The following is a 13,581-nucleotide window of genomic DNA, read 5'->3' as shown; positions in this document are numbered from 1 at the left end:
ACACAGCATAAGAACAGAAATTCCTAACCGACAACAAACGTAAAGAAGTGTTACGGCTTATCAGTTATAATCATTTCCAAATGTGACAGGAATTGCTTCCTGTCACTGAAAGCAGCCTGAAATTCAAGACGTTTTCAACTGAAGTAATTTGTGTATGAGTAACTGTATTTATGTTAACATCGATCCACAATAATAACTACACATACATGATGCGAAAGAATGAAAGTAATATTTAAACACTTCAGCAGAATACATGAAACACGACACCAGTCCAGATCACGACCAAAACATGAGAGTACAAAGAGCACTCTGATGGCGGACCCTGTGCTTCACTGTGTGAACCTCCTTTGCTGATTGACAGATGCAGCGCCAACTGCCGAGTCGTAATGCGTCTGTCCTCGCGAATGACATCAGCTCGCTGCAACATGTCAGATGTGACAGCCATGGATGGCCTCCCTGACCGCTGCAAATCGCGGAGCTCCGTCGAACCGCCTTCTGATGACCTCATCCTCCGTGCCCAACGACTAACAGCACTTCTGCCGAAAGCAGACGCTCCAGAGACTTTGCACAAGCGTTTGTGAATATTTCCCCACAGTTTCTTTCTCTGCAGTGAGAAATTCATTGACGGCACGTTGCTTGTAACGTACGTCACCTACAGACGCCACTTTGAAACTATCCTGCGGCTTCACTATCTGTCGGAAGAGATGGAAACCTGGCGTGCTCACCCAGGAGACTTTACTTAAATAATACAATTCGTAGCATTGTTTTCGGCTGAGAGAAAAATGCGGTGCATTACTTTCTGGGCAACCATTGTACAATGCATCAATCTCCTCTGAGTTGTTATCGGGACGTTGTCACTATAAATTCAATCAACATTCCATGCAAGTTATCTGAGCTCAGCGAGCACTCATCTCACAGGATTATCCCTGATGTAAGATTCGAATTTGCTGTGACTAGAGTCAGAGGTGTACACAACTTGATAGGCAGTAGCATACCGTACACGTCGTTCTGTGAAGCTGGTACGGGAGTCAGGGGGGTCGCCTTCACAATATACCACAGCAGTCTCTAAGCACTCGAAATCAGTGTAAATGACTAAGGCACATTGTCCCTGGTTTTGGGCGTTCTTAAGCTTTAGAGACTTTTTGTCATATTTTAGGTATTTCCACATGTAGTGGTTCCTGACCCAAGCAGTCAGTGAGGTGTCTTTCAAGAAACTCATTGGTGACAAAAATGTTGAGGCACCTATGACAAAAATACCTTGCACCATTGTGTTTGGGAGGAAAATGAAAGAGACACGTTTTTCATCCACAGGTAGTGTTGCTCATTGCCGTCATACATTAGCAAAAGGTCTATGTGTCTCAGACGTTTATTAGCTAATTTGAAAAATTACAGGGGTCCAACCACATTTTACTCAACTTCTTTGTTGTTCTGCACAGTGCTCTCACAGTAATCATGACAACAACCGTTGTCCTCTTCTTGCTTATCAAATCCATGCTGTACACCTGAGCTGAATAATTGGGGCCCTGCCTCTCGAATTTTGAAATGTTCTGGAGTTTTATGGGGAATTTAATACCATGGAAACTGCAATGCCCATGGACATCAGATGTTTTATACATGTCTATAAGAGTTGCATCTTTAGGGTAATTTCTATCGCTAGCCAGAAGCTACCATATGAAGCAATATACGTCCCTCTTATACAGATTATGGACATTAATACATGCTTTTTTACAATATATCTTTCAGAAGGGCGATGTAGCTGGTTTCCCATTAAATGGATTGTAGATATGAGAGTATATATCGAGATGGAGTACATGGCTGAGTACCTTGCCTGACCCTCTTTCCTATATTTAGGAAAAGAATATGAGACTCTTGGTAAAAGTTGCAAACTACTCATGATTGAATAGCCCCGTGATATCATGGCAATTCTTCTCCCAAATTTCGATAATGCTTCTCTCTTCAGCACCTCACGTGGATGTATCTTTTGGGGGAGGAGAGTGCATCAGTTCCCAATACAGAACTGCTTTGCGCTTGGGATATTGCAGATGTTGACATAGCCAGGGAGCTTTTTCCAGAACTGCTTGGCAAGCGCTAAGGAAAGTGACAGGATCTTGGTAACCCAAATTCGAATTATTGATTCAGGCAAGTGAGTTCCTGACCCCAATTGAGCCAGTGATCACTGTGTGGTCTAGTGCAGATGTTAGCCTTACTTGATGATCCATAACAGTGCGGGTGGGGAGTGGTGCTATTGCTACCGCTACCAGGCTCGACGCTGTATTGCGCCAATCTCCTGAGATGATCGTGAGATGGTCCAGGGCATGAAGATCCCTATCCAGACCACGGAAAATGGGCCAGAGCTGTGATGCTACATGTAGATGTCGAAGGCCTGGGGTGTGGAGGTGGTGCTGCTACTGCAGTATGGGGTGGTGATCGCCAATTTGAAGGCCAGGTCTGTGGAGATGTGAGGGGCCACCAGTTCGAAGACCCGGGTTGCAGAGATGGTGTTGCTATGGCAGCATGGAGTGGTGGCCACCAGTATGAAGGCCTGGGCTTTAGCTATGATGGCTTCCAGTGAGAGGGGCCAGACTGTGTCACAGTTATCATAAACCACCACCTCCCAAAAACTATAGGCAGAAGAAGAAAGAAATGAAAGTGAAATAAATAAAAATAAAAATCAGTTTGGGGTCACTGATAATAATTTCTGGGTACTTACATATAAAATGAGTAGTGTGTTCATTGCTGAAATATGCATCCAGCAGCCCATCAGCAACAGGTGTGTCAGTCCTTAGTAGTGTTCCCTGCATGGGTATTGGAGGCAGTGTGTGGCACCAGCTGGGTAATGGTCCTGATTTGGCCAATCCTGAATGACAACAAAAGTGTGGGTACACCACCATCTGGTGGGGGTATTGGAACATAGATATTCTCATTAGGCACACTTAAAAACAAAATATCTCATAAATAACAACAAAAATTATTATTATTGTACATTAATGAATGAATTACTAGTCACATATCTGCTCCTGAACAATCAGGAGTCATTCTCCAGGATCAATCATCATCATCAACCAATCGCATCTAAAAAGGCAGAAGCAGAATGCATATGAATCATCGAGACATGAATAGAAACACAATTAGTGCTTTAATGTAGATAAATATGTGTGCTTCCTTTCACCCTCTGCCATGTCGTTTATGATGAATGAATGCACACCAGTGCCTGTAAATGGAGACACAGTGTGTTATCATCATCAATCGGTGGACGCTTACTGGATTCTTCATCATCATGATTAGTGCATGAGCATTTCTTTTCATCATCAACGCTGGTCAGTTCACATATTAAAAGACTGGGATTATACTGTATACAGAGACGCACCAAATGAAATACCCTCCTGGAAATGGAAAAAAGAACACATTGACACCGGTGTGTCAGACCCACCATACTTGCTCCGGACACTGCAAGAGGGCTGTACAAGCAATGATCACACGCACGGCACAGCGGACACACCAGGAACCGCGGTGTTGGCCGTCGAATGGCGCTAGCTGCGCAGCATTTGTGCACCGCCGCCGTCAGTGTCAGCCAGTTTGCCGTGGCATACGGAGCTCCATCGCAGTCTTTAACACTGGTAGCATGCCGCGACAGCGTGGACGTGAACCGTATGTGCAGTTGACGGACTTTGAGCGAGGGCGTATAGTGGGCATGCGGGAGGCCGGGTGGACGTACCGCCGAATTGCTCAACACGTGGGGCGTGAGGTCTCCACAGTACATCGATGTTGTCGCCAGTGGTCGGCGGAAGGTGCACGTGCCCGTCGACCTGGGACCGGACCGCAGCGACGCACGGATGCACGCCAAGGCCGTAGGATCCTACGCAGTGCCGTAGGGGACCGCACCGCCACTTCCCAGCAAATTAGGGACACTGTTGCTCCTGGGGTATCGGCGAGGACCATTCGCAACCGTCTCCATGAAGCTGGGCTACGGTCCCGCACACCGTTAGGCCGTCTTCCGCTCACGCCCCAACATCGTGCAGCCCGCCTCCAGTGGTGTCGCGACAGGCGTGAATGGAGGGACGAATGGAGACGTGTCGTCTTCAGCGATGAGAGTCGCTTCTGCCTTGGTGTCAATGATGGTCGTATGCGTGTTTGGCGCCGTGCAGGAGAGCGCCACAATCAGGACTGCATACGACCGAGGCACACAGGGCCAACACCCGGCATCATGGTGTGGGGAGCGATCTCCTACACTGGCCGTACACCACTGGTGATCGTCGAGGGGACACTGAATAGTGCACGGTACATCCAAACCGTCATCGAACCCATCGTTCTACCATTCCTAAACCGGCAAGGGAACTTGCTGTTCCAACAGGACAATGCACGTCCGCATGTATCCCGTGCCACCCAACGTGCTCTAGAAGGTGTAAGTCAACTACCCTGGCCAGCAAGATCTCCGGATCTGTCCCCCATTGAGCATGTTTGGGACTGGATGAAGTGTCGTCTCACGCGGTCTGCACGTCCAGCACGAACGGTGGTCCAACTGAGGCGCCAGGTGGAAATGGCATGGCAAGCCGTTCCACAGGACTACATCCAGCATCTCTATGATCGTCTCCATGGGAGAATAGCAGCCTGCATTGCTGCGAAAGGTGGATATACACTGTACTAGTGCCGACATTGTGCATGCTCTGTTGCCTGTGTCTATGTGCCTGTGGTTCTGTCAGTGTGATCATGTGATGTATCTGACCCCAGGAATGTGTCAATAAAGTTTCCCCTTCCTGGGACAATGAATTCACGGTGTTCTTATTTCAATTTCCAGGAGTGTATGTTGGCTGCAAACAGCTGTTGATCGGCTACATTTTGAATGCTGTGTTGCAAAGACTTCAAAAAGCGTCTCTAAATTCTCGATGAAGATGCGTGTTAAAAAAAACTTACCTGATAAACAGATGAGGTCGGGAGTATTTAAATAAACGCAAGAGATTCTTATAAAAACATTATTTATCTCTCAACCATTGTAATAGTATTTGCACATTATCTGAAGCATGTATGAAACTGTTTTCTTCTTCTCCACTATCATACACTTGCTTGAGATATCGAACTGATGTGTAGATGAATAAGTCTTAAGTCCAGATAACAGCATTCTTGAAAATTTCCCACATCCACACAGCTTTCTCGTGACCTTGGGTGTACACGATGCTGTGTCTGTGATCAAAGTTATGAAGCGATAGTCAGCATATCCTCGTAGATCATTCCTGTATCGTACCAGATTTTGCCATGATGAAATCGAGTCAATCATGCTACTGTCTTCCGAGTCTTGATACATTTTATTGTTCTGAACGGTTGTGCCGAAGCGTCCATTGTGTGAAAACTTGTTAAAACACATCTAGCACCTGTGAATGTGACAAAAGCTACATCTTTGAATATGAAGCAACCACAATCATCAGGAAAGCCTTGCACATTAGCAACAATATCTGCACGCTGTGGATTCATTATGAAATGACAGGTATGTGAGACACATACGCACCTTTATACAGTTTGCTGTACACCTTTGAAAGGTGAGTAATTGAACACGGAGTTGTGTTGTTATAATGTGCACACTGCAGTGTCTTGTGGGAAATTTTCTAATGATTCAAATTCATTCGGTATATAAAAATTGACCTGCTTTAAACTTTCATTTTGCTTAGGACAGTTACCACTACAGCTGGTGCCAAGTCCTTATATTGCTGCGAGGTGACATCCAGATTCATCTCTCTCATAGTAAAAAGAGTGAAAGTTGAAATACATTTTATGTAGTAGACTGTTCATGTTATTACTGCTGTCAATCTGTACATTATTATATATGGAAAATATTCTGCATTCAGAAACACCCTTGCTTTGGTTGGTTTACAGTTGTCAAACACACTCGAATCCTTTATCAGGTTTGCTCTACTGTGTGTTTACAGCATCAGACTTACGAGTACATAGCGAGGTGTTTCTAGCTCAATGACGTTTTAATGGATAAAGTCTGTTTGCATGTTGTCAGTAGAAACTGGTATTCACACAATTTCCATGACCAGAAATTTAATGATAATACACACACATCAAAAAACGTTTTGCATCACCTCAGTTCTGATAGTTCCAGAACCTGTACAGAAATTTGGAAAAGAGATCAACATAAACATCACTTGCGCCCTTTTTATTGCTCATGAAAACCATACATTGTATGTTGTATCACCATACAGCGAGACTTCAGAGGTGGTGGTCCACATTGCTGTACACACCGTTACCTCTAATACACAGTAGCACGTCCTCTTGCATTGATGCATGCCTGTATTCGTCGTGGCATACTATCCACAAGTCCAACAAGGCACTGTTGGTCCAGATTGTTCCACTCCTCAACGGCGATTCGGCGTAGATCCCTCAGAGTCGTTGGTGAGACACATCGTCCATAAACAGCCCTTTTCAATGTATCCCAGGCATGTTCGATAGGGTTAAAGAGGGTTGGAAAAGAGATCAACATAAACATCACTTGCGCCCTTTTTATTGCTCATGAAAACCATACATTGTATGTTGTATCACCATACAGCGAGACTTCAGAGGTGGTGGTCCACATTGCTGTACACACCGTTACCTCTAATACACAGTAGCACGTCCTCTTGCATTGATGCATGCCTGTATTCGTCGTGGCATACTATCCACAAGTCCAACAAGGCACTGTTGGTCCAGATTGTTCCACTCCTCAACGGCGATTCGGCGTAGATCCCTCAGAGTCGTTGGTGAGACACATCGTCCATAAACAGCCCTTTTCAATCTATCCCAGGCATGTTCGATAGGGTTAATGTCTGGAGAACATGGGGGCCTCTCTAGTCGAGCGATGTCGTTATCCTGAAGGAAGTCATTCACAAGATGTGCACGATGGGGACGCGAATTGTCGTCCATGAAGACGGATGCCTCTCCAATATGCTGCCGATGTGGATGCATTGTCGGTAGGAGGATGGAACTCACGTATCGTACAGCCGTTACAGCTCCTTCCATGACCACCAGCGGCGTACGTCGGCCCCACCTAATGCCACCCAAAAACACCTTGCTGCATTCGCTGGACAGAGTGTCTAAGGCGGTCATCCTAACTGGGTTGCTTCCAAACATGTCTCTGACGATTGTCTGGTTGAAGCCATGTGCAACACTCACTGGTGAAGAGAACATGATGCTAATCCTAAACGGTCCATTTGGCATGTTGTTGGGCCTATCTGCATTGCGCTGCATGGTGTCGTGGTTGCAAAGATGGACCTCGTCATGGATGTAGGTAGTGAAGCTGTGTATCATGCAGCCTATTGTACACAGTTTGAGTCGTAACACGACGTCCTGTGGCTGCACGAAAAGCATTACTTACCACGGTGGCGTTGCTGTCAGGGTTCCTCCGAGCCATAATCCATAGGTAGCGGTCATCCACTGCAGTAGTAGCCTCTGGACGCCCTGAGCGAGACTTGCCACCGAGAGTTCCTCTCTCTCTGTACCTCCTCCACGACCGAATAACATCGTTTTGGTTCACTCCGAGATGCCTGGACACTTCCCTTGTTGAGAGCCCTTCCTGGCACAAAGTAACAATGCGGACGCGATCGGACCGCGGTATTGACCGTCTAGGCATGGTTGAACTACAGACAACACGATCCGTGTACCTCCTTCCTGGTGGAATGACTGGAACTGATTGGCTGTTGGCCCCCTCCGTCTAAAAGGCGCTCCTCATTCATGGTTGTTTACACCTTTGGGCAGATTTAGTGACATCTCTGAACAGTCAAAGGGACTGTGTCTGTGATACAACATCCACAGTCAACGTCTGTCTTCAGGAGTTCTGGGAACTGGGGTGATGCAAAACGTTTTTTGATGTGTGTAATTCCCGAATTTAGCAGTTGTAAAAATTTCAGTTTCTCCTCAATTGAAACAGAAACATGCAGTGTTATCCAAACTGATTTATCAAACAAAGTCTTGTCCTCTTAGGGTCAGCTTATATCGCCTGCATCTATACATTATTGTCCCTTTAAGATCGTACTAGAATGAGCTCCTGCATCGCATTCTTCATATCCTCAAAGAAATCTATATAAATGCTGTGTGGGATGCATAAGCTAAAGTGATTGTTGATCGATGCATTTATGAACCATCCTGCATTCAATAAATTATTCAAGTCGGGATTTGGTGCGGAGATGCATGTTTGAAGGGTTGAAGTGATTCCAATAGTCCATGTGCGCTCGATTTCGTCTTGAGTTCGTAACGGATCTCCTGAAATAGGTAGGCGAACGCATTTCACATAAACTATGATGACGCTGTAGGTGTTCCAGCCTTCTTCAATAATCTTCCTTTGAGGTATAAGAATCTGTTTCTTAGAACTGTTAAAGTATCTTGGTACTGAATGAGAATTTGTATCTCATCATTATTACTATACATAGCTGGAGCAAACAGTTTTCGGACGACATATTCCTGTCAAATGATTAGGCCGTGTGGTGAAGTCATTGTGTGTTTTTTCCTATCGATTTAACAAACTTGTAATTCTCCTGTGTTATCACGTTGTTCTTCCACTGTGAAAAGACATTTTGATGGCTGTGTGGTGTACTTTTGTATCTCACACCAATGATGATATTTGCTTCAAGTGGAGACATACCACGATTTCCTCACCTCGAAAATCGATTACATTCCTGTCCAGGCCCACAATATTCGGCCCGAGATCTAATGTATGAGTAGTCACTGGAAGTGCGTGGGGCTAGTTGGCACTTCAATGATTTTATGTTCTCGGTCCACTGTAGAAAAAAATCCGTAAATTGTGTCCATCAGTCTACTACTGAAATACAGATTTGTTGCCTTATTGCACTCAACGTGAATCATACTGAGTGGTAATATTTCCGCTGCTTGTTTCGACAAATAAATTTTATCGAGATTCTTCTCATAAACATAACTGAAACGTAATAGTTTTCCTATTGAATCTTGCTGGCTAAAGTCTATTGCCTATTTAGCCGTTTTTATTTCCGCTTTAAATGTATTAACGTTTGTTCATAGCTCCAACCCATTTCCAGACCTCTTTATAAAGTATTTAGATCATCAACATCATATGTGGCTAAGGTATTTCCAGAATTTTACCACCTCCTAGATGTAGTTGATTGTTATCCTTGGCGATATTAGGATTGCTGTTTCCAAGCCTATCAGTCCCATACTCCATTCAACACTGCTTGATCCACTGATGGAAAGTAATTCCCATTTATCACTGACGAACGCCCTTTCGCGGTCAAAGTGTATGACATCACATCTAAAACGAAACTGATGCAGTGATGTTTGTGCCATTCAGTTTTATGCATTTTTCAGGATAAATACAGGCGCGGGTGCCCACAGATATGAACTGAAGTGCTGGAAGCACTGAAAATTGTAGGACACGTAACTGGTGGTGAAGTGGCGGTGTAGTCCTTCTGGTGGCTTTACATCACCACATGAGTCAAAGCAGGGTACAATATTTCGATTCCTCTTCTTAACATATGCAACCCACTTTGTTCCATATCCGCCAGTGGAATTTAAATTCACGATCCTACACCCATTATTTGATCTCCACTTCATCCTTCGCCTCGTATTCCACATAAACACACCACAAAATCTCGGATTGTTGAGTTTTTTGACGGGTTTAAGAAGATCCATATTAGTTGTCAGTCCGTTTGGTAGTATATCTCGGAGTTATTTTTTTAATAAATAGACCAAGGCCTTTGCTGTATGGTTTTAAACATAATCCTTTCGCGATTGCGACGGATTCTGTAGCTTTATTATGTCACTTCGCTTCCTTCAGCTACTCTTATGTGCTTCTTGTGTTCTTAATGGTAAGAGCTATGGCCGCAGCTCCACTCACCAGTGAGCCAACCACAGACAGTCCCACAAGTGCTGGAGTTAGGAAAGGGATAATTCTATCAGACGTTTTGGGTATTGGTAGAACTCTTGGTGTCTTAACATGACTTCTTTTTCTTATTACACCATTCTGCAGCTTCATTATGCTTTCAGCCTCGACACAGGTGCTTGAATACTGTTCTTTCCTGTTTTTCTCCCCTTCTTTGGGCAATAGCCTTGTCACAGTGATAGCAGAAATTCCTATCAGAACACCGAAGTTATGCTGTATTGGGCTTGACTAGCACTTGGATGAGTGACCGTCCAGTCTACCGAGCACTGTTGGCAAGTGGGATGCACGCAGCTCTTGTGAGGTAAACTGAGGAGCTGCTTGATTGAGAAGTAGTGGCTCCGTTCTCATAAACTGGAAATGACCGGGAGTGCAGTGTGCTAATCACATGCCCCTCAATATCCACATCTAGTGATGCCCATAGGCTGAGGATGACATGGCAGTTGGTTAGTAACGCTGGGCCTTCTGAAGCCTCTTTGGACAGAGTTTAGTTTAGGTTTTGCTTCTTTAGCGTACGACAGGCTGTGGTTGTAATGTGTCTGAAATTTATTCCAGTGTTGAGTAGTATCACATTCCATACGAACCCATTACAGTCTTGAAATACTTATTGGTAGAATTCACCACTGTTGCCGGTTTTGAGGTTATGTGAATATTGGTTCATTCCTGTCTGCAGCAGCTGTTCAAATGCCTATGCAATCTCATCACTTGTCTTTCCTTTATCAGACAGACCACATGTGAATTGTGAATAGATATCTTTAACCATTAATACATATTTAAAATCTCTATTCATCCATGTGCACTGTCACACATTAACAAGATCTGCCTGCCATAAATCATCCAAACCTTTTATTATAATATCTCTACAAGGAATTTTTTTGCGTGCTGGCATATGTAATTCATGATCAAATGTCTCCTCATTTTTACCCGATGATTTGTCTTTCCCATAGTTCTGAAATTATTGATATAATTTAAATTCGAGTGAGCTATATTTCCCATGCTGGCTGATGCTGTAAGCAATTGTAACCAATCTATTATTTCATTCAGCTTATCGTAGTATATCTACTTAAGAGGTAGACTGGTCATTCTCTTGTGCTGGCTGCCAATCCCCTCACTGATACTATGACCAAATTCTAATACTAATTTAATAATGTTCCTCTATTTCCCAATGGTTGAGCTTGCCAGTTCTCCATGAGTTTCTTAGAACACTTGTCAAATTTAATATATCATTGTACATTGGTACATCTTTCAGTAAATAATTCTCATGTTTTCTTGCTCTTAGGAATATCATATTCAGTAAATCAGGTGTGATTTTTCAGTCTTGTTGACCTTTATATTTACCACATTGATTAACTGCAGATTCGTTCTAGTACTTTCTTCGAGACCATTTTTCTTCTTAATATTTACTGGAGGATTTATTTTAGATCTACCACTGTTTCTTGTATTTCATGGAAATTAACAGTTACCACCTGCATTCCATTACCCAATGTCTGCATTTCCATAATCAGCAAGTAAAGAGTTTCGTTGATGGCTTCTAATGTTCCTTCTATTTCATGAATCTTTACAATTACCATTTACGTGACATTGCTCAACGACTGCATTTCCATAGTATGATGATTAAAAGTTTCGTTCATAGCTTGATTTTTCGCATCTATAAACGGATGAATGTTTTTTTGTACGCATAACCCTCTTATTGCCCTGAGAGCTTAACATATGTCTGAACACAGCCCTTGCATATCGTATACTGACACTATTTTTTAATAACAAGAATTTTTTCTATACCACCCATCATTTGATTTTCTAGGTTTGTCTGCATTTGGAAACCCATACTGCATATAATTCCAGAATTCTGCGCAAATGTTTATAAATTCATTGAACAACATGTCAATATGTACATGCACTTGGCAATAAAGCCTTAAATTCGTATTGCACTATTTGAAAGTGATGATGAGGTTAGTGTTATTACAAACTAACTGCTTTTGAATCCAGAAATGCATCTGGCTCAAATAAACAACATCCACTTAGACATGTTAGCCAAAGCAGAAATATCTATGTATCTTGTCCTGATTCTCCGCACTGGCATCATCAAACAAAAATATGGTGTCTGGTGTTACCTTTTCTGGTGGTAGGATTTTACTGCTTTCACTGAATGTCTGGTATGTAACTTCATCAATACCATGTAAAATTTCCTGTAATAGCTGGTATTTTGGCTGAAATAATGTTTTTGAAAATATATATACACATTCGAATCGAATCCCCAAAGGATATGTTAACAGTGACATAACAAGATTAGTCTTTTCACATCCTGAATATCCCACAATTAAAGCATGGATATCATTGGGAAGTAACAATCCATTTTTCTTCATATTCTTCCTCAGGTTTGCAGCATCACTGCAGGACCAGTCTGTTACTACAAGCTCCTCATGATGGTGGTGTTTCGTCCACTCAGCCATGGTGACGGCTATGTATTTATATTAGTGTACTCGCGTTTTTATATATACATAATAATAACGCACATGAGACTTACTTGCTGATTTTTTTATTTTTTATAAATCCTTACATATTGCTAGGTATTTTAATGTACTTAAACATGAATATAACTCCATGCAAGTATCTGACACAGTTGTGTTATATGTGGTTCCATCCATTGATAAGCACCAAGTGTCGTACAGCTGAACTACCATTTCCTCCAATGGGAGTAGTGTGCTTACTGTGCTAGCTCCAGTAAATTGATCCATAATTTCCCTCAGGATCTGTGGACACTAGGTTGCCAGTTAAGTCTGTAGCCTAGCGCCTGCTGGATCTCATAACTAGGATACATTAAATTTTTGAAGATAGATCCCTGCATGTATGTACACTTTCTCTCATTATAGATTTTTATTGTTCGGAAGTATTCTGCTGTAACTATATGGTTTCCAACTCTACTGATGGCGACTGTGCACTTCCAAAGAAAACTGAGCAACCTGCTCTGCATTATCACACAGACAGTTCCACTCATCTCTGAAAAGTATTACTTCGGCATCACTATGTTTAAGATTTCTGAATACCACTACTAGAAAGAACTCACAGCCTGAAGACATCCCATTACCGACAATCTTACATCTCCTGATGTTTAGATCGTCCATAATGTTGAGTAGAAGTATTTGTTTGTGTGTCAGGTACTTATTTTTCACTACACCTGTAAGGGAGAAGAATAGGTATAAATATATCTGTTTTCTGATTACGTCCATCTCTTATCAGCACTAATACTTACATAGCTGCTTCCTTGCTGCAGTGAGAGTAGCTAAATAGTACGACATGATTTACTGAAGGTAATTCACTCACGTGACTGGGCGATTAAAATGCTGATGTTTTTTCGCTAGCATTATTGCAACATTTGAATCATACAAAGGTTAAAGGTGCAATGAGTGCAGCGGTCAGTTAATCGCCACAGTGGCAATGAATAACGTCTTCATGTGTTTTGACACTGACACTTCACACTGTAGGACATTCGCTGTCACAGCTAACTTGTGTGAAGACAGTGAACGTATTACGGATATTGCGACTGTGGATACAACTACTTGAGGATGGAAATCGCTGCTGCTGCTGCAAGGTTATGATAATTGTGAATGCAGGACACTGGTATTGTCAAGAAATCCCCTTAGCAGAGATGTGTTAACAATTCTACAGCAATTCATTACTCCAGAATGGTACACACTGATTCCACTTGA

The sequence above is a fragment of the Schistocerca cancellata genome, chromosome 6 (genome assembly GCF_023864275.1).
Source record: "Schistocerca cancellata isolate TAMUIC-IGC-003103 chromosome 6, iqSchCanc2.1, whole genome shotgun sequence".
NCBI lineage: Eukaryota > Metazoa > Arthropoda > Insecta > Orthoptera > Acrididae > Schistocerca > Schistocerca cancellata.
The sequence above is the reverse complement of the archived record's forward strand: the minus strand, read 5'-3'. Positions refer to the sequence as shown.